Here is a 19,387-nt window from a genome sequence, read left to right as displayed (position 1 = left end):
CTTTTTTTTTTTTTTTTTTTTTTACTTTTGCGATGAGTGATGTCAGAGGCACGGTAGCAGAGGCTTAAAATACATTACTGGGAATTCTTTTACCACTTTTGACAATTACAGATGATCAGCTGTGGTTATGTGTTTGTGGGTAGTTGATGAATGAAAACAATTTACAGTTAGGGTGATCAGAATTAAATGATCATTGCTGTGGCTTGGTGGGGGTTGGGGGGGGATCAAAGCATAGTGGCTGAAAGCTCCAGTGTGAAATATATTAGCTGTGATTTTTTTTTTCGGTTTTTCTGGCAGGAAACTGTGGGTGCTGGTAATAGAACACACTGCCCACAGCACCATACACATGTATTTTTTTTTTCATTTAATTTTTATGACAATCAATATGGGAGATGCTCTATAAAAGTTAGTGTAAGTACATTACTGTAATTGTTATTTCACCACTTGTGGCAATCACAAATGAGAGAGGAGTGCCTGCAGTGGCCGTCTTTGCATATGTGTGGAGGCAGGCTGTGCAGAAAAGCAAAGGGCAATTACATGATCAATTCTGAATGGTTACTAATATGGTTTATTGAAAGAAAGGGTATCAGTAAAAGAGCAACACTGCCATTATACTTGCATAATTCCTTCTCAGTAAAACATTTTGTATCTTCAAAACAAAAAAGAAAAAAACTGCAGATTCCACTGGGACATTACGTGTGTGTTTAATACCAAATTACCTTAAAAGAAGTCCCTGAATTTTCTTTTAATGAACACCGCCTTTGGGGAACTGACATTAGGTCTCTTATATACAGCTAGGAAATCTGGGGTTTCAAATTTGTTGTCACAGTCTAACATAACGTTTGGTTTCTACACAGGGGCTATCTGGCTTCTGCACAAGAGGCTGGCTAAAACTAATGCACAGATTAGGAGTACTAAATTCTCATAACATCAAAATTAAAAATCCTATAAAATTCACAAGAAAATAATATATTTTCAGCTGTAACATGCTGCATCTACAATGACATGTTTCAAGTGGCTGAAGCTGTTAACATTTAGAGGCATGCTTTACTGAAAGCTCTGTAGTTAGAATTGTAGTCTTTGCCGTGTTTACAGCTGAATATCCTGTTTTTACTTAGAAGTTTTGTTCAACAATTTTTATTAAATTTACACACATGGGAATATTACAAACATTCTAATGTAAGTTTTGAGTAGATAACTATATACAATATTTACATTTGGCTTAATATGAGGAATATTTCACAAGAAATAAATAATAAAATTGTTCATTTATCAATATACAATCAAAATATATAAACAATGTTTGTGTTTTTCGGCTTTTCCCGGTTAGGGGTCGCCACAGCGGAACTCCGATCCGCTAATGACTGGCAGTAGATTTTTACGTACTGGCTTGCCAGGCCTAACGCACAGCCTTCAACGAAGGAACGCCCATTCACGCATGTCGCTACACAGAAGACTATATAAACAATATTCAGTCAAAATTATAGAGAATGAGTTGTTTTAAGAGTTTCTATTAAACTAAGAACTTTGATCCAAGGACCATCAGTCCATTTCCTGGGGTGAATTCTTGTTTCCTTGACTTTTGTTTCAATGAAAGCGGATTCTTCCAATAATAAAAGAAACTCTTCAAAGGTGGGTGGTGCAGACGATTTCCATTTTCTAGTTAAATATTTTCTTGCCACTGCTAAAATAGTCAAGAGGAGATAAAAAATATTTCTCGTCATAGTATTCATGACATTTACATTCAATAGAATTAGGGGTTTGGATAAAGTAAATGTATCTGAAAATAAAGCTTGGCAAAATGTACCTATGTCAACCCAAAACTTATTAATTTTATTACAGCTATAAATAATGTGTTCCCAATCAGCTGAACATACCATAAAACATCTCCAACAAACAACAGTGGCAGATGACTGTATTTTAACAACTTTATTGGGAGTATGAAAAGCTCTGTGTAAGAATTTCCATGTAAAGATTTTCCACATTTGGAGATTGGAAGTTAATTTCACAGAGAATAGTAGATTGGATTTGACTTCTGGAGACAAATTTAAAATTTGACCTTTATCAATAAATTTCCAAAATTTTTGTTTGGGTATAGTTTTGTAGTTTATTAGGATTTTGTAAAGATCAGAGATTAAATTTGGCCAATTCTGATTGCTGTATATCAGATTTTGAATATGAAGAATCAACTTAGGTTTAGTTTTAAATGAAGAGTTATTTATTATTCTACAAATATCTTGAGCGTGAGAAAAAATACTATGTAAAATAATCCAATCTGTGTCTGAGATATTACAAATATTTTTATTTCTTGAGACTGTAATACTGTTAGATCTTTTATGCAGTGCTGCCAACAAATTAATTGTTTTGAATCCCATTCTTGAAAAACATTTTTGTGAATTTTGTAGGTAAAAGTTTTGGAAATCCTGAAGGGAATTAATAGATCCCACCAGATTTTTACATCTAGGTTTGAGTTTATAAATGTTCTAATATTGCTATAAATATGATTTATTATGTTTAATTTGGTGGGTTTTGCAACATTATATTGTAAATTAATGCCAATTATGTGCCATAAACATTTTGATCATCTACTAAGAGATTACTAGCTAATTTGTTTTCATTTAAAAAAATGATTGCATGAAGAGATGTCCATACAGATGAGAAATTAGGATCTAACCAATTAATGGCTAATTTGAGAATTGAAGCTTTAATATAAGAATCAAGATCTGGAAAGTTTATTCCCCCTTGTTCCCAGGGTCTGATGTGATGGTAAAGTGCAATTCTATTTCTTTTTGGATACCATAAGAAATTTAATAAGATTTTGTTAAAGTCATTTAATATAATTTTACTTGGAGACATAGGAATGGCCTGGACAATATAATTTATCTTTGGAAGTAGAGTAATCTTTTTTAATTGTAGTCTATCTTCAAAATTTAAAAACATTTGTTCCATTTTTCTATTAGTGATTTTATAGTAGATAAAATATTTGTATAATTTGTGCTTACAGTTGTATTTATGTTCTCACATAAGGTTATTACTATAGCAATAACCCACGCTTGGGTGTGGGTAATGCTGGATTTACCCAAGGTTGGCGTGGTTTGGTCACGAGGGCGATCCCTGTTCTCCCACTATAAACAAAGGGAAAGTGGAGGAGCCAAATATAAACAATTGACAATAGCAGGGAATGAACTTTTGGGAACTTTCCCGTGTGGTCATTGCTCTTCATGTAACCAGGTGAACAAGTTGAAATAATTTACGAGTTCTAACACTAGCAAAGTTTACAATCTCAGGATATTTGCTAATTATTCTAGTAGCTGGGTTATATATTTGGCCACATGCCAGTGTTCTGCCTTTTATGTAGGAAAAACATCACGATCACTTAGAATAAGAATAGGTGAACATCGGAGTGATATTCGGAATAAGAAACCTACAAATGCTCTTTATCAACATAGTATTAAACACCCTACAGCCAAGTTTATGTTCACTGTTATTGACAGAATCACTGGTAATAGGAATAATCAACAGGGATGGCAAAACATACTGAGCCATAAGGAAAAGTACTGGATTATCCATCTTGGAGCCTTGTTTCCACCTGGTCTAAATGACCACTTATGATAAGTATATTGTTCATATACACATTGATTTATGTATTACCTGGCTCATATGGATTTATCCTTAATGTGTTATTTATATTAACATATTTTGTTGGTTAGCAAGTATGTTGTATTATTTGGTCAGTCCTAGCGTTTTATATGTTAATATTATGCATATGCCATTTATTACTTTATTTCTGATGCAGTTAACTAATAGCAGTCCACTACCATATATCTACCATTATACATTAAATATACTATTTTCCTATAAATATATGGATAGTATTTTTATATAACATCCATATATAAACACCTATATATTTTTTGTATGTCAAGGTGGTTTTAAATTACCACGAATATGTTGTAATTTATACATATTATTACAACAGTATTTTGTATTTAAAAAAATAAGGGCATGGACCATACCATTGATAGCCATTGGCTGGTGTATTATATAAATATTCAGTAGGTCTGTGTTTATTGATGTCATTATTTTTCACTGAAGAAGGCATTTGCCGAAACCGGTTTGAATTTGATCTATTTTGGGATATTTTTATGTCCTTTTAGATCACTACAATAAAGTTTGGACTATCTATGCTAACCTCTGGTGTTTTGTTCCCTTGTCCTTCCCCCAGACTGAGTGCTGTTCATTTTATTCAGTAGTAGTGTAGTAACACCGATGTTTGGAAACACAGAAATTTGGTTTGCATACTTGTACATTCTGCACGGCAAATGATGCTTAGGTGGTGTATCACTTACATACTTCTCTGTTGTATTTGCACAAGATGCTGCTAGTGTGCAGTGCGGGAATAGAAAGATTAAAACATTACCCTGGTATCAGAGGTGGCAGTGCAACATATTCATAGTGGCTTAACATGAGAGTAGCTCTAAGCAAGCACCTAGAATTATTCAGTGCAGCTTCCACACCTTAAGTCTGAAAATTAATTCACATACTCACATGAACAGAAGTAGCTGCATATTGATGTCTAAAGGTGTATGGGCATGTCGGGTGGTTACTACACTGCAAAACTGGTATGTAATGGTGGAGATATTTGGAAGGCATGAGCAAACACGCCAGTATATTAAAGCCATAGCACCAATTGAACTGGAGACTGGCAAATAGATTTAGTAAGAGATTTTGTCCATGCACAAATATTTCAACAGTGATTCTTTGCAGTGGCATCCATTATCTGATTCAAGGTAAGTTAACCTTGATGTCCTTTATTTAAAAAAAAAAAAATCAATAAAAAATTTACTTTATTATAAGTGACTTCTGGACACAAGAAAAAGGAAGGGGAAAATATAGCAATGTGGTTTGTATGTACAAAGACAAATCCAGGGACACTGCAAAAGGTTTTTTCTGCAAACCAACCAGTGGAGTAAAAACATATGAAGGCCAGCACTGCATACCAACACACTTTGCACATGTAAATCTCAATTTTTAACAAGGTGGAAGCATGAAGTGATACCTTAACACTTAAATTAATAAAGATCTAAACTGGCTAATAGTATAAATGTTTTATTCTTTAGCTCCTTGGTGCAAGACCTTACTGGATGTGATTGCAGTCAAGTAAGGCCATGGCTATAGTGCAGCAAAAAAATGTCCCCTCTAACAAAGGAAATGCTAGAGCAAAGATTAAATTGCATGAGTCAAGCACCTTGCTGAGATCTGCCAATCAATGGAATTACCAGGTCAAATTACCCTCAGGACTTTGACAGCTAGGGAAGCTAAGTGTTATGGGGGAGGGGAGAAGTAAATGGACTGGAATTCATTGTCTCACAAATTAGTGCCATTTAAACTAAATTAGAAAAAAAGGCAGCAGTAAACAGCACTTTGAGTGTGTTCTGTGGCATTTGCACTGTTTCTGTTTTAAGTAGTCATCCAGCAGCAGGGAATGTTACTTACACTGTTCTATTTTACTCAGTACTTTGTACGCATGCAACATCAATGAAATGACAGGAACGTTAGGCAAATGGAGGCCTGCATGATGTAACATTTTTGAACCAAACAATGATTTCTGGGATACTGGATGGCAACCTGATTTATCCAAACCACGTCAATATGCCAGCCTCCAGGTGGTCAGAGTCTGGAATTACATATAAAAATATTTAAAATCCTGTAAATAATCCCAGAGTGCTGTTAAAGTGTAGGAAACATCATGCCAAGATGTTTTAAACATGTTTTTTGAGTCTGTGGGTGCGGTACTCCTTTAAGACAGAAGTGGTGAACTTCATGACACCCATGCAGATGGACAATATAGTTACAACTACTGAATCCTACACAATTGCACTTTATAAGCACTTACATGAGTGCATGGATCGTGCTATCCCAAACAGAACCAAGATGCTATCCTCCAAAAAAAGGAAGCCAATCTGGTGGTCCCCTGCCATAAACAAACTGTACAACAGAAGGAAGAAACTGTTGCAAAAGAGAGTAAAATCCCATGAGTGAGGGAGCTCCCTGGTCAGCCTCAGTAAGTAGCTGCGATCCCTGATAAAATCCTCCAAAGCTAGTTACGAAAACAAAAATCGCCACTGATTCCAAAGACAACCACAAAGCCTTCTATAGCTATGTCAAGAATCTCAATGGCAACACTCAGATCTGCTCTGAGTTACAGCACAATGGCACTAAATATACAGACCCAACTGATATTGCCAACATCCTGGCAGATAGTTTCAGTGCTAACTTTACCCCCCTCTCACCCCCTAAAGAGTCCATCTCTATACCGGAAGAATGCAAAGTTCCTGTAATCACGTCTGCACAGGTAAAAATCACACTCTCCAAAACCAAGAACACAGCATCCATGGGATCAGACAACAACCCAGGCTACGTTCTACACAAACCACAGAACGAAGTGGCACCCCACCTAAGTACCATATTCAATCATAGCCTCACCTCAGGCTTTGTGCCTGCTGAATGGTGCACAGCAACGGTTATCCCACACCACAAGGGGAGAGCCACAACGGACGCCGGGAACTACCGCCCCATTAGCCAGACGAGCTTGGTCTGCAAGGCCATGGAACGTATCATCATGGAACTTATAAACAAAGACATTGGTAATCTCCATGCTCTGGACCCCACCCAGTTCGGGTTTGCAAAAGGCAGATCATGTCTCCTAAACCTGATAGACTTCTTTGAAGCAGTCACCAAAGCCACAGACAAGGGCAAGGTGGTTCACACAACCTATCTAGAGCTTGCCAAGGCTTTCAACACCGTCCCCCACTCTGGAATTATAGATAAACTCACTAAACTAGGTATAAATCCCTATGTCACAAGATGGGTTGCCAGTTAGCTCACTGACAGAACCCACACTGTGAAAGTAGCAGACTCCAAATCCGACTTCAGACCAGTGACAAGTGGAGTACCACAGGGTTCAGTCCTGGGTCCTCTCTTGTTTGGTATCTACTTCTCTGAAGTACAGGCTAACACAGAAGATCTTTGGCTAACGAAGTTCGCAGATGACTGCAAACTAGGAGCTATAATCGAAACTCCTAACGATGTGGACATCCTACAAAAGGGCCTCACTGAGACAGATGCCTGGTGTCAAAGCCATGGCCTCAAGCTCAATGCCAAAAAGTGCATTGTCATCCCCTTTGGTAAAAACTCTGTACCCATGAACTACAACATAGGCGGTAGTATACTTAACACCGAAAGTGTGATAAGAGACCTTGGGACACAGGTGGACAGTAGTCTCTCCTTTGATAATCACATCGCCAAAGTAGTCAGGAAATCCTTCTACGTGGCACACCTCATCACAAAAGGTTTCTCATCCAGAAAAAAATCTACTCATCACTCAGACCCATTACAGAGTACAACGCCCCTTTTGGTATGTACCTCACAAGACATCTACAGCAACTGGAAAGGCCGCAGAAATACCTCACAAAGAGGATTACCGACCTCAAACAGATGCCCTACGCAGACCATCTCAAAAAACTCCAGCTTTACTCCGTCGCATATCGCCTACTCAGAGGTGATTCTCTGCCTAACATACAAAGCTATGTCAAACCCAGAGCTGTTGGACATGCTCCACTTAAAGAAATCCCAATCCCTCCGAGCTACATGCTCTAGGGACCTAAACCTTGTCACCACAATAAACAGAACATGCCGGAGGGATAGATTCCTGTCCCAGAGACTTCTCATACTCTGGAATAAACTACCTATCTATATCAAATAAAGCTCCTCATTAGCACTCTTCAAGAAAAATCTTGATGAATGGATGGGAAATAGGAAATTCACCCCGGGGATCAACTCTGTTGCTCTGCTCGACAGTGGCACAGGAAAATCATTTTCTTGAGTGGCAAAAGCCAGGGCACCTTTTTGGCTGGGCTTGTATAGGCCCCAAGGCTGATAGCCTAGTACCTACCTATGAACTATATAGACATTTTATCAAATGTATAAATTGTGTGGGAAAATCAAAAATTTCTAGTGATTTAAGAAGAAAATTCCACAGTAAAGTGTCAAACGCTTTTTCGATATCAAGGGCAATTAAAAGAGCCTCTTGATTATCTCACTCATTCTACAAGAAAAAAACAAGAGGTACCATTACATTATGGAAAAAAGCATCACTATGCCTCAAATTATATTTAAATGTGAAGATAAGGACGGATTACTAACAATAGTAATAATAAAATATAATAATAAAATTTGGACCCTAGCAAATATTTACTGGTCTGAATTGCTTTAAATTAATAATATAGGCAGGAATCGTAGTTGTTGGGTTAAGTGTTTTAAAGTCAGATTCCATTTTAAGAGTAAGGGAATTGTGATCCGAAAAAGGACATGGTAAAATTGTAAAATTAATTACTTTCGAGTTTAGATCTTGGGATATGTAAAGTTTGTCAATTCTAGTTTGAGTATTGAATCTATAATCTCGAGGTGAATATATTAAAGAGGTATTTTCTTTATAAGTAAAGGTGTCAATCAGATTTAAGTTACTCGTCCAGTTTTTAACTGCTTTTCCTAATGGTTTTAAACAAATAGGTCTACTGTTTGTGGTCTCAGAATTATCTATAATGCAATTAAAATCTCCACCCAGAATAAGAACACCTTTTTGTCATTCCACATTATACTCTTTTTTTTTTTTTTTCTTTCATTCTGGGTGCTGCAGTCAATTTCTGCTCAGTACATCAAGTACAATAATGGCCACAAAACATTTTTACTGTGTCATCAAAATGACAGAAGTGAAAATCCTCAGTATTAAACAGAAATTATATTTTTTACATGTAACATGCCATGGCTACTATGCCATACTTTCATGTAGCTAAAGCTGTGGAATCAAATTCAGAGGTGTGCTTAAATGGAAACTCTGAGGTTAGAATTACTGTTTTAGATGCATTCTGTAAACTGAATTCTCTGCTGTTGTTACCTGAAAGTACTGCAATCAAATCTCATAAGCAGAAATTAAATATATACTTTCAAAGACATGCCCAAGTGGCTTTAGTTCATGTGCCTTTATTGCCAGAGTTTGACATTTTGCATTATACTCAGTTTTAATTTTTGGTGCTGTGGGGAACTTTTGCACTGCACACCGTATACAGCAGTGGCCTTAAACACTGCTTTGTTGAGTTGTTAATACATCAGAAGTAAATATCCTCTCTATTTTACATTAAAAATATATATTTTTCAGTAGTAACATGCCACAGCTACAGTGCTATGTTTTCAAGTGGCTAAAGCTGTAGGATCAAAATTAGGTGTGTGCTGCATGAAAGGTTTGACATTACAACTGCAGTCTTAAGTGTATGTTCTACCTGAACATCCTGTCACTACTACCTAAAAGTTTGTAATGAAATCTCAAAGTGGGGAAGAGATATAGCCTTACAGAAACAGTTCCTGCCACACTGTGGCATTTTATGTGCTGAGCCTATGTTCACTATGCAGACTACAATAATGCCCAAAAATGGTTCTTTTTTGAATTGCTTACATATAACAAAAATCCACTACATCTGGCCAGAAAAAATACATTTTTTAGTTATAATATACAATGGCTACAGTGATTAGATTTCAACTGGCTAAAGCTGTATGGTGAAATTTGAAGTTGCACTGTCTGAGAGAGGAGGTTAGAACTGCAATCTTGGGTGTATTTTGTAGCTAAACTCCATGTATTATCTGAAAGTTTCATAATGGAATTTCAAAGGGGGACAGAAAGATAGCCTTGAAAAGATGGTCCTCAGTAGTTTTAATTCATGTGTCTCTATTGCCATTGCCTGACCTTTTGCATTATACTTGGTTTTCATTCTGGGTGCTGTGCTTAAGTAATGCTTAGTACAATGCGGACAATAATGACTCAAAATATTTCTTAGCTGCGTTTTCAATGTATCAGATAAACAATGTCTCTATATTTCAACAGAAAAATATGTTTTCAGTTGTAACATGCCATAGTTACAGTCATACTTTTAAGCAGATAAAGCTGTGGGGTTAAATTTACAGGTGTGCTGCACGTGAAGCTCTGAGGTTAGAATTACAGTCTTGTGTTTTGTAGATCAGCAGAAGGTTTCATAATGAAACATCAAAAAGAAATAGATATATACCTTTTCAAAGTCAGGCTTTACTGCAGTAGAGTCTGACATTTTCCATTATAATCCACTTTTTTGGGTGCTGTGCTAAACTTTATAATTGAAAAAAATATACATATATATATATATATATATACACATATATATATATATATATGTGTATATGTGTGTATATATATATATATATATATATATATATATATATATATATATATATATATACACACACACACACACACACACATACACATCCATACATATATGGGCAATCTCCCTGATTTATCATAATTCATGGCATTATCTAGTACGGATTGATACCTACTTAAAACATGTTGCAAATTTATTACATCTTGATCATTTCTGTTTGAAATTATAATATACTGTCAGTATCTGTGGCTAAATTAAATTATCAATTTTCAGGGACATTACAATGGTCTGTAATTTAATTAATAATGGATAAGTAGCTAGTATAAAAAGGAAAGAAGACATAGGGCAAGCTAGATGTACTCCAGTTGTTGCAGGTATACGTTTTGTCATATCATTATTATTATATTATTATTATTGAAGTTTATTTGAAAAAAGGTGGCTTTATAAAAATGTTTAATGAATGTGATTAAAGTATCAGGAAAATTACAGTATTAAGAAAAATTATAGTATTACAATACATTCCATGTAAAGGATCTATTAATAAAACCAAATGCTTTTGATGCATCTGTCTAAAGTAGGTCTACCTGCTTACCAAAGTGGGGATGCTGTTCTACATAACATATTACGGACTGTAAATATTTATTGGTCTCATTTATAGATTTATTAGGACAAAGAAAAACAAATTTAATAGGAATAATTATATTGTTTAAATATTTTAACAATTTTTTTACAAACAGTTCTGCCAATAATTCTATTATCAATATTTAGAACTGATACTGGTCTATAACGTTCAGGCTTAGTCCCAGTTTTCCTTTAAGATTAATTCAGTATGAACTACTTTCAATGACAATGGAGGTAACCAATTAGGAATGGTTAGAAGTTGCGTAATGTGACTTAAGATAGGGACCATCTATTCGTGAAAGTTATGTAAAATTCAGCAGTAAAGTCATCTGGCCCTGGTCCACTATTTCTTTTTTGTTCTTCAGTGCTTCAATATCTATTAAAGTGATGGTAGTAAAAGTAATACCATGATCTAAATGATGCGTTTTGCTAAGCCATTTTTTTCTTGTGTATTTTTAGATCATGGAGTATTATACAAGGTGAAAAATAATCAAAATCTTTTGGATTCCATTTTGAAAACATATTGCAACTGTACAAAAATCAGCCTGACACTAAACATTACTGTGTGCATGCAACACAAAAGTTACAAATATACATTCAAATAAAAAAGTCATTTGTAAATAGTGGGAACAATAGCTTTTTACCATACTGGATAAGCTAACCATCTCATCTTAGAAGATACAGAGCCTTACAGGCATAGACAGAAAGGACAAAGTACTGAATTTCATTAAGAAATGCACAGTGCAAATATCAATACTGCAGAAGACACATTTGGAAACAAATGAGAATGTGAATTTGACAAAGAAAGGATTTTAGAATGGATACTCAGCAGAATATCAGGGACAAAGGAGAATGGAAATAATTATACCGATTGCTTCAGGGGCTCCAATAGTGGCAGTTCAGAAAAAAGACAGATTTGGAGTAACAAAGGGCGACTGGTAAGGTATGAGGAGCACACTGGTGTTATGGAACTTAAAAAGAATTTGACAGAAACAGCCGCTTTCAGCAAGGAATATTATTTATAGGTGGTGAGTGAGTTTGAACATACATGAGTAACTATTTCAGATCATGCTCCAATAAAGATGAAGATGAAGATAAAAAGGCAGGGTAATGAAGTAAAAATGAGACAATGGAGCTTTCCACACCTACCTGTTAAGCTATAATTAGTGAGTGGGATAACATGAAAGTGAAGTTGAAAAAGTAACATGAATTACTTAGAAGGGCTAACAAAGGTTAAAAGTATTGCAAAATAAGGGAAAGCTCATAAAACAAGGCACAAATGCACAGTACTAAAAATGAGATAAGGGAGTATATGGATAACACATATGAGTTTAGAAAGATTGCAGTTAAGCAACTCTTTTTGGTGATAACTCCAGAGCACAAACATTTTTAGAAAATGACTTAGGCAAACAGAAAGTAGAAAGGGTTGTTGCCAAACTTAGGGAGCCAATAACAAGGAAAAAATAACCAATGATTCTGTAGAGATATTGCAGATATTTCAGAAATATTATGAAAATTTGAATAAAAAAGAAAAATGTGGAAATCAAGAAAAAGCACACATGGAACTATTTATGGAAGACTTAATTATGCCAAAGTTAGAGGTACATGAGACTCAACAACTAACAGTTAAGACAGGATGGGATTAGATAAAAATGGAGACATATAATCAATTTTCAAGAAAGTCTCCTGGAAAAGAAGATATCCCTCTGGAAGTTTGGAAGTTAGAAAGGAAGAAAGTACTAAAGATCAGGATTGTCGCTCGTCTGGTCAGGATAAAACAGATGAACATTTGTGGGTTCTGTTAAAGCAGCTTTATTACACACAAACACATCAGAAATGAGACCTTGTAACTTAAACTTAAATAAACTTATAAACAGACTAACTATTGCAGTCATACATGTCAACACATTGGTTGTGCTTTCAAAATTGCACTGCTGCCTGCACGTGCTCAGTATTTATATGCACGTGCTACAACTGGAAATGCTTCTTAAAGGTGCATACACTCTGACCTACATCCTCCCTCTTTGAAAAATAGTCCATATACAAAATGACAGTATTCAATGACTATGACAATGATCAATTTACAGAAATGGTCTTTTGACATGCAATTATACAAAACTAATTCTTTGACATGCAATCATAATAAATTAGGCACACAGAAAACTATGTCCAAGTTGCTGTGTATTTACACTAGGTCTTGAAATACGACCTGACCATGTAACATAAAAGTCAGAATTGGATCTAGCAACAGGGACTGTCTTCAAGGAATGTTTAACTTTGGGGACATCTGAGACATCATCAGGAATGGAAATGAATACTGTGACATGTACTTCGGTATGAACATTGTCAGGGTTGCTCTGAGATCTAGAGTCTGTATCACAGGTACAATGCTGCGATATCGTTTTGGACACAGGAAAAAGATGTCTGCAGTTTCTCATGTACTCTGTACCCTCAGATTCCACTATGTAGGATCTCAGCTCGGTACATATACCTCTCACTTGACCAATTTGATCAAAGCCTTTCGCCATTTGCATCTTCACTATCTTTACTTCTTTTAATGGACGAAGAAATCTTCTCATTTTACTATAGCTGGACTTCTTAGAAGAATGGTTCTTAAAAACTTGGGCTTTGATTGCTATGCTGTTTTTAGCATTAGGCACCAACAAACTAGAACTGATAGGCATGGTTGTTCTGGTTTGCTTAGATAAAAGTCTCTGAGCAGGCAAGCCAAGTAGATTGTCATGGGGTATATTTCTGAGACTGAGTAAATTCAAGAAGAGTTTGGTATTGTCACACACTGACCTCTCCAGTATTTGCTTTACACTCTGTACTACACATTCAGCAAAGCCGTCGGACTGATGATATTCAGGACTGCTAGTAACATGGATAAAGTCCCACTCTTTAGCAAATCTCTGAAACAATTGACTGGTAAACTGAGAACCGCTGTCAGAAATAACTTTGTGTGGGCTACCAGGGACTGAGAAATTATGTTTCATCTTAGTAATAACAGCACTGGATGTTAGGTTAGATAGCAAATCAATCTCAAACCAGTTTGAATAAGAGTCTACCAACACTAAGTAATGTTGACTGTTCCACTCAAATATGTCAGCTGCTACTGTTGACCAAGGTAGTTCAGGAATTTGGCTTAGCTGAAGTGGCTCTTTCTGCAAATGCAGCTTAGTACTGTTGCACACTGAACAAGAAGGAAGTGCTTTATCAATGTCTTTTGCTAGAGAAGGCCAAAATAATAGTCCTCTTGCCCTTCATTTGGTAGAATCAGAACCTGGGTGGCCACAATGTAAAATCTGAATGTATTCATGTTGTAAAGAAGTAGGAACAATAACCTTTGGACCTTTGAAAATGATACCATCTTCCAACAGCATCTCATCTCTGTATGGAAAGTAAGGTTGTACTTCTGGCGGGACACAGGATTGCTTTGATGGCCATCCTGCATTGATGAAGTAGTTGAACTTTTGCAAAATTGGATCAGTCTTTGTATGATCTCTCAGCTCATCAAGTCTCGTGGTTAAAAATTATGCACTTCCATGACATCAAAGTCAAAATTCTCTGCATCATGCTGCTCCGTAGCATTTCTTGGAGATCCGGATACGGTATCAGCCAGATAAAGAAATTTACCTTTTTGATAGACCATTCTAAAATTATACTTTTGTAATTTAAGCATCATTCTTTGTAGTGCTGCTGGAGCAGAATGCATAGACTTATTTAAAATAGTAACTAGAGGTTGATGGTCAGTTTCTATCTGGATTGCTTGGCCATAAATATAATCATGAAACTTTGAACATGCGAACGCAATTGCCAAAAGTTCCTTCTGAATTTGAGCATACTGCATCTCAGTTTGGGTAAGAGTTCTAGATGCACAGGCAACAGGTCTGCCCTCTTGAAGAATAACAGCACCAAGACCGAACTTTGAAGCATCACAGGAAAGAACTACTGGTTTGTGGACATCATAGTATCTTAAGGTAGGTGGTTAGCAATTTGTTGTTTGAGGTTATCAAATGCTTTCTGGTGTTGTTCTAACCATGACCATGCAACATTTTTGCATGTCAGCTCTCTTAATGACACTGATAATTCACTAAAATCAGGGATAAATTTGCCCAAATAGTTAACCATACCAAGAAAACGCTGTAGTGATTGGAGATTGTCTGGAGCTGACATCTCAAGAATGGCTGCTTGCTTAGAAGGATCTGGTTGTAAGCCTGTACTGGTAAATAAATGACCTACATAAGTAGCTTCTGCTTGTCTGAATTTGCACTTCAGAGGGCTGAGCTTTAAATTCACTTGATGCGCACTGCCCAGAACTTTCCAGAGGTTTCTATAATGCTCTGTTTCACCATTACCTCCAACCAATAAATCATCAACTATTATTGCACAAAGGTAGCCTGAAAAAAATTGCTCCATTGCACGCTGAAAGACTTCACTAGCAGAATTTATTCCAAAAGGCATCCTGAGGAATCTGTATCTACCAAATAGGGTAGAATGTAGTCAGTAGTGAGGATTTGCGATCAAGCATCACTTGCCAAAATGAACTCTCTGTATCTACGACATAAAAAACTGTGGCATTTTGCATGAGTGTTGCAATCTCCTTGACTGTATGCATAGGATGATGAGGTCTCTAATACCTTGTTCAGATCTCTTGGGTCAATGAATATTCTGATTTCATCGGAATTCTTCTTATTCGCAGCTACCACAGACGATACCCACTCAGATGGTTCTGTGACAGGACAAATCATACCTTGTTGCATCATTTTGTCTAACTGGACTTAACTTTATCCTGCATAGCTATTGGAACTCTTTTTGCTTGTCTGACCACTGGACTGACCTCTGGGTCTACTTTCATGGAGTATACAACTGGAAGTTTGCCTAGCTTGTCGAACACATCAGCATACTCTGAGAAAATAGCATCACTGAAGCTGGAACTGAGACATGTGCTTCAACTTCTTTGGTAAAAGAGAGCAGTTTCATTCTTAAACTGTCTGTGAGACCTAATAATGACAGCACATTTCTTTGCACTACATAAAATTGCAAGCTGTAACTGTTCCCAGCCGACTAGCATGAAAGCATTAGTGAGCCTTTGGTTTGAATCTCTTCACCTCCATAAGCAACAAACTTCGCACAACTGACCAAATTAAGTTGCTCACCAGCCCTCACTTTAGCAAATGTTTCTGCTGACATTACACTTTGGACCAGTGTCTACTTTGGGCTCTGTGGGCTTACCATTGATCAGGACAGTACAAAATACTACATTCTTTGCCAACAAATCTACTGCATTAACTTTTTCACTGACCACTGATACACCATCTACATAGAAAGTAGGGTTGCAGCTCTCTATATGATTAACTTGCTTTTTTGAGTGACCTTTTTTAATAACAGAATGAGGCTTGCTTGAGTTACAAAACTTTTGAAAATGGTTCCATTTTTTTTACACTTGTGGCATTGTTGACCAAATACTAAGCACTTCTCTCTTTTAGACTCGTGACTCGCTCCACAATTACAACAGTTAACAATAACACCTGACTTACGTTTTGCTGAGTCATACTGTACCGAACATGCTCCTTTAACTGAACTAGTCTTGGAACTTGCTAGAAAGTGCTGGGTTTTCCTTGTCACACCCACTGGGGTTGCTGCTGCCATATGCTTAGGCCTGTTTCTGCTAGCCATGTTTTGCAAGCTGTCTACGTTTGTTCTAGAGGCTGTTGAAACCATGCTCTAATCACTTGTAAGCATACTTGTGTGCCTTTCTGTATCATGGATTTGACAAATCTCTGTGGCTTTACTTACTGTTAAATCACTGTCACGAAGCAAAATCTTTCTCACAGCAGCACTATTAACACCACACACATCTGTCCTTTATTAACTTATCTTTCAAGTCACCAAATCTGCACATTTTAGCCTTGTTTATCAAGTCAGTGATATAAGCTGCAAAAGTTTCACCTGGCTTTTGGTCTCTTGTATAAAATAAGTGCTTTTCTAATGTAACATTTGTCTGGGGGTTGCACATTTCTCTAAATTTATGTTTTAAGAATTCAGGGTCTTCCCTTGATTCAGCCGGTACCACAATATGATGGTTTGTCCCTTCTCCTGCATATACTTCTGGTGCATACACAAATAAACGTTCTCTTTCAATAGCTTCTGACCCAGCTAAGTTAAGCAAAATGAATTCCCTTGTAAGTGCATCTTTGTCAGGAAAAGCTGCTTGTATGAAAATATTGTATTCTTGCTCAAATACTCTTCAATTATCTGCTATATTATGATCAAACACAAGTGGGCTTGGTCTGCGAAATGCCTCTGCCATATCAACACACAGCAGTGAAGGTGCTTGAAATCATGTACACACAAATATATATATATGCCAGAACTTCATGGCAGTACTTGTAATTATGCCCAGTAGCACAACAAACTCTTTGAAATAACTGCACTTTGCCAAATAAGTCTCCGTAGCACAAGAACACTTTGAAATCACTGCACTTTATGAAACCACTCCTTATCAGTGTAAGAAATACTTCAAAATAACTGTACTTTGCGAATAAACTGTACACATCAGAAGAAGCTCAGAGTAAGAAACACTTCAAGATGAAGGCACTTTGCAAATAAACTGGACACAGCACAAGAACCTTTCAAAATGGCTGCACTTTGCAAAATAACTCTGCACAGTTTAAGAAACACTCTGAAATGGCTTTCTGCGAACAAATGCACAAGAAACTTCATAGGTGTGTACTAAGCTAATGACCACAAGGGTCTTTTTAAGCCTAGCCATGTATCCCAAACCACTCAAGTTCTGGTACCCTTGAACAGTTTAAGCAGGGGCTTAGGAGGTGAAACCATTTACAAGCAAGGGCTTAGGAGGTGAAACATTTACATGCTGTCTGTGTCCATTAGAGACATAGGTGCCAAACCAGGGATGAATTTCCTGTTGTTCAGCCAATTGTTCAAGTTGCACATGAATTGGGGTAGGGAGGAACTCTAATTCACATGGATTGTTAGCCTGTTACAGAGAAGGGGTAGTCTCTGTGATGCATACTTGTCTCTCCACCAGATCCTACTTATATCACAAGCAAGATTTAAGTCTTCAAAACAGGTAATTCTGGTGCTGTTTGTTTTGCAGATATGTAGGAGGTCCATCAGAGTGGGGTCTGACAATGCCTTGTCTGCCAGGCATAGATCTCTCTCAACAGTCCGTAGCAGACAGAATTATAGAGAGAGGGCCTTGAGGGAGTCTGCATAGGACATTTTACTTATGCCCTGTATTCTTTTAGTGAGGAACCAATGTGGACGTTCTAATTGTTGGTTAGGTCTCATGAATGCTGAATACAGTGGAACTGTGACTTCCTTGGACCCAGATGCCATACAAGTTGCACAACACAACTGTTAACACATTATGGCAAAGGCTAGATACAGTCTGTGTGTCTCCTCAAATCCCTGACTACTGGGTCAACTCTTAGGGGTAAGTTGTGAATACGATAGTTTCCAGGGTTAGATGACTTCCCAAAGGATACTATTATGCATTTCTTGGCATTTATAGTCCATGGTTCTGGCACCAGTTGTTTGTCTATGTCAGCCCTTCCTGAAGAGCATTTCTGTTAGTGGGCAATTCAATGACAGCTCTTAATTTGCAAACATCTGCAAATTTAGTCAGCCAAAGGCTACTGAAGCTGGTCTTGACTTCAGAGAAGTAAATGGCAAAAAGGAGCAGTCCCAGGACCGATCCCTGAGGGACTCTGCTTGTGACTGGCCTCTCTGTAAGGTGGACTCCCCAATTCTTCCTGGGTCCTGTCTGTGAGCCAGCTGGCTATCCAATGGGAGACATAAGGGTTTGTCAACAATGCCTGAGTGGGGCACTGTGTCAAATGCTTTGGCCAGGTCAAGACAGGCAGTGTGAACTACTTTTATAATTAATTCTTTATGTATTAAGTGCCAAATTTAAACCTCCATCAAACTCCTCCAAAACAAAAGTCACTTTTGGCACTTACAAGTAGATTTTATTACATATAGACAATGAGTCACAAACTCCAAATGAACTAGCGCCTTGACTTATGCATTCAAGTTCAAATAGAGTTTAAAGGTATTACACTATATATACATATATATATATATATATATATATATATATATATATATATATATATATATATATATATATTGCATACACATATATATACATATATATATATATATATACATACACACACACACACACACACACACACACACACTTCACTGAATTTCAATTCACCCACACCAAATCGCTGAAAGCTCAAATCACTGAAAACTCATTTCACCAAATCACATTTCGCAGAATCCAGAGTACTGTAAGGCAAGTAAAATGTATATGCCCTTTTCCCTACTGTAGTATGATCCTGGAGTTAGTATATATATATAGTTGCCGGGGCACATCCCCCCACATTGGGAGGTGTGGGGGCGAAGCACCCCCACCAAGTTTATTGCTAGCTTTCAGTGAAATGAGACTCATAAATATAAAAGTAAACTACGTAGGGGGC

General features: G+C 36.8%; 1 protein-coding gene across 1 annotated transcript in view; it reads right to left on the bottom strand.

Annotated features, from left to right (window-relative positions):
* ZCCHC7 (zinc finger CCHC-type containing 7) overlaps positions 1 to 19,387 on the bottom strand; it is a gene marked incomplete at its 5' end in the record, with an annotated part of 2,015,093 nt that overhangs the window by 1,440,630 nt on the left and 555,076 nt on the right. The window lies entirely within an intron of this gene.

This window comes from Protopterus annectens, chromosome 17.part0 (assembly GCF_019279795.1).
Source record: "Protopterus annectens isolate FY-2018-M chromosome 17.part0, PAN1.0, whole genome shotgun sequence".
In the NCBI taxonomy this organism is placed as follows: domain Eukaryota; kingdom Metazoa; phylum Chordata; order Ceratodontiformes; family Protopteridae; genus Protopterus; species Protopterus annectens.
The sequence above is the reverse complement of the archived record's forward strand: the minus strand, read 5'-3'. Positions and strand labels throughout refer to the sequence as shown.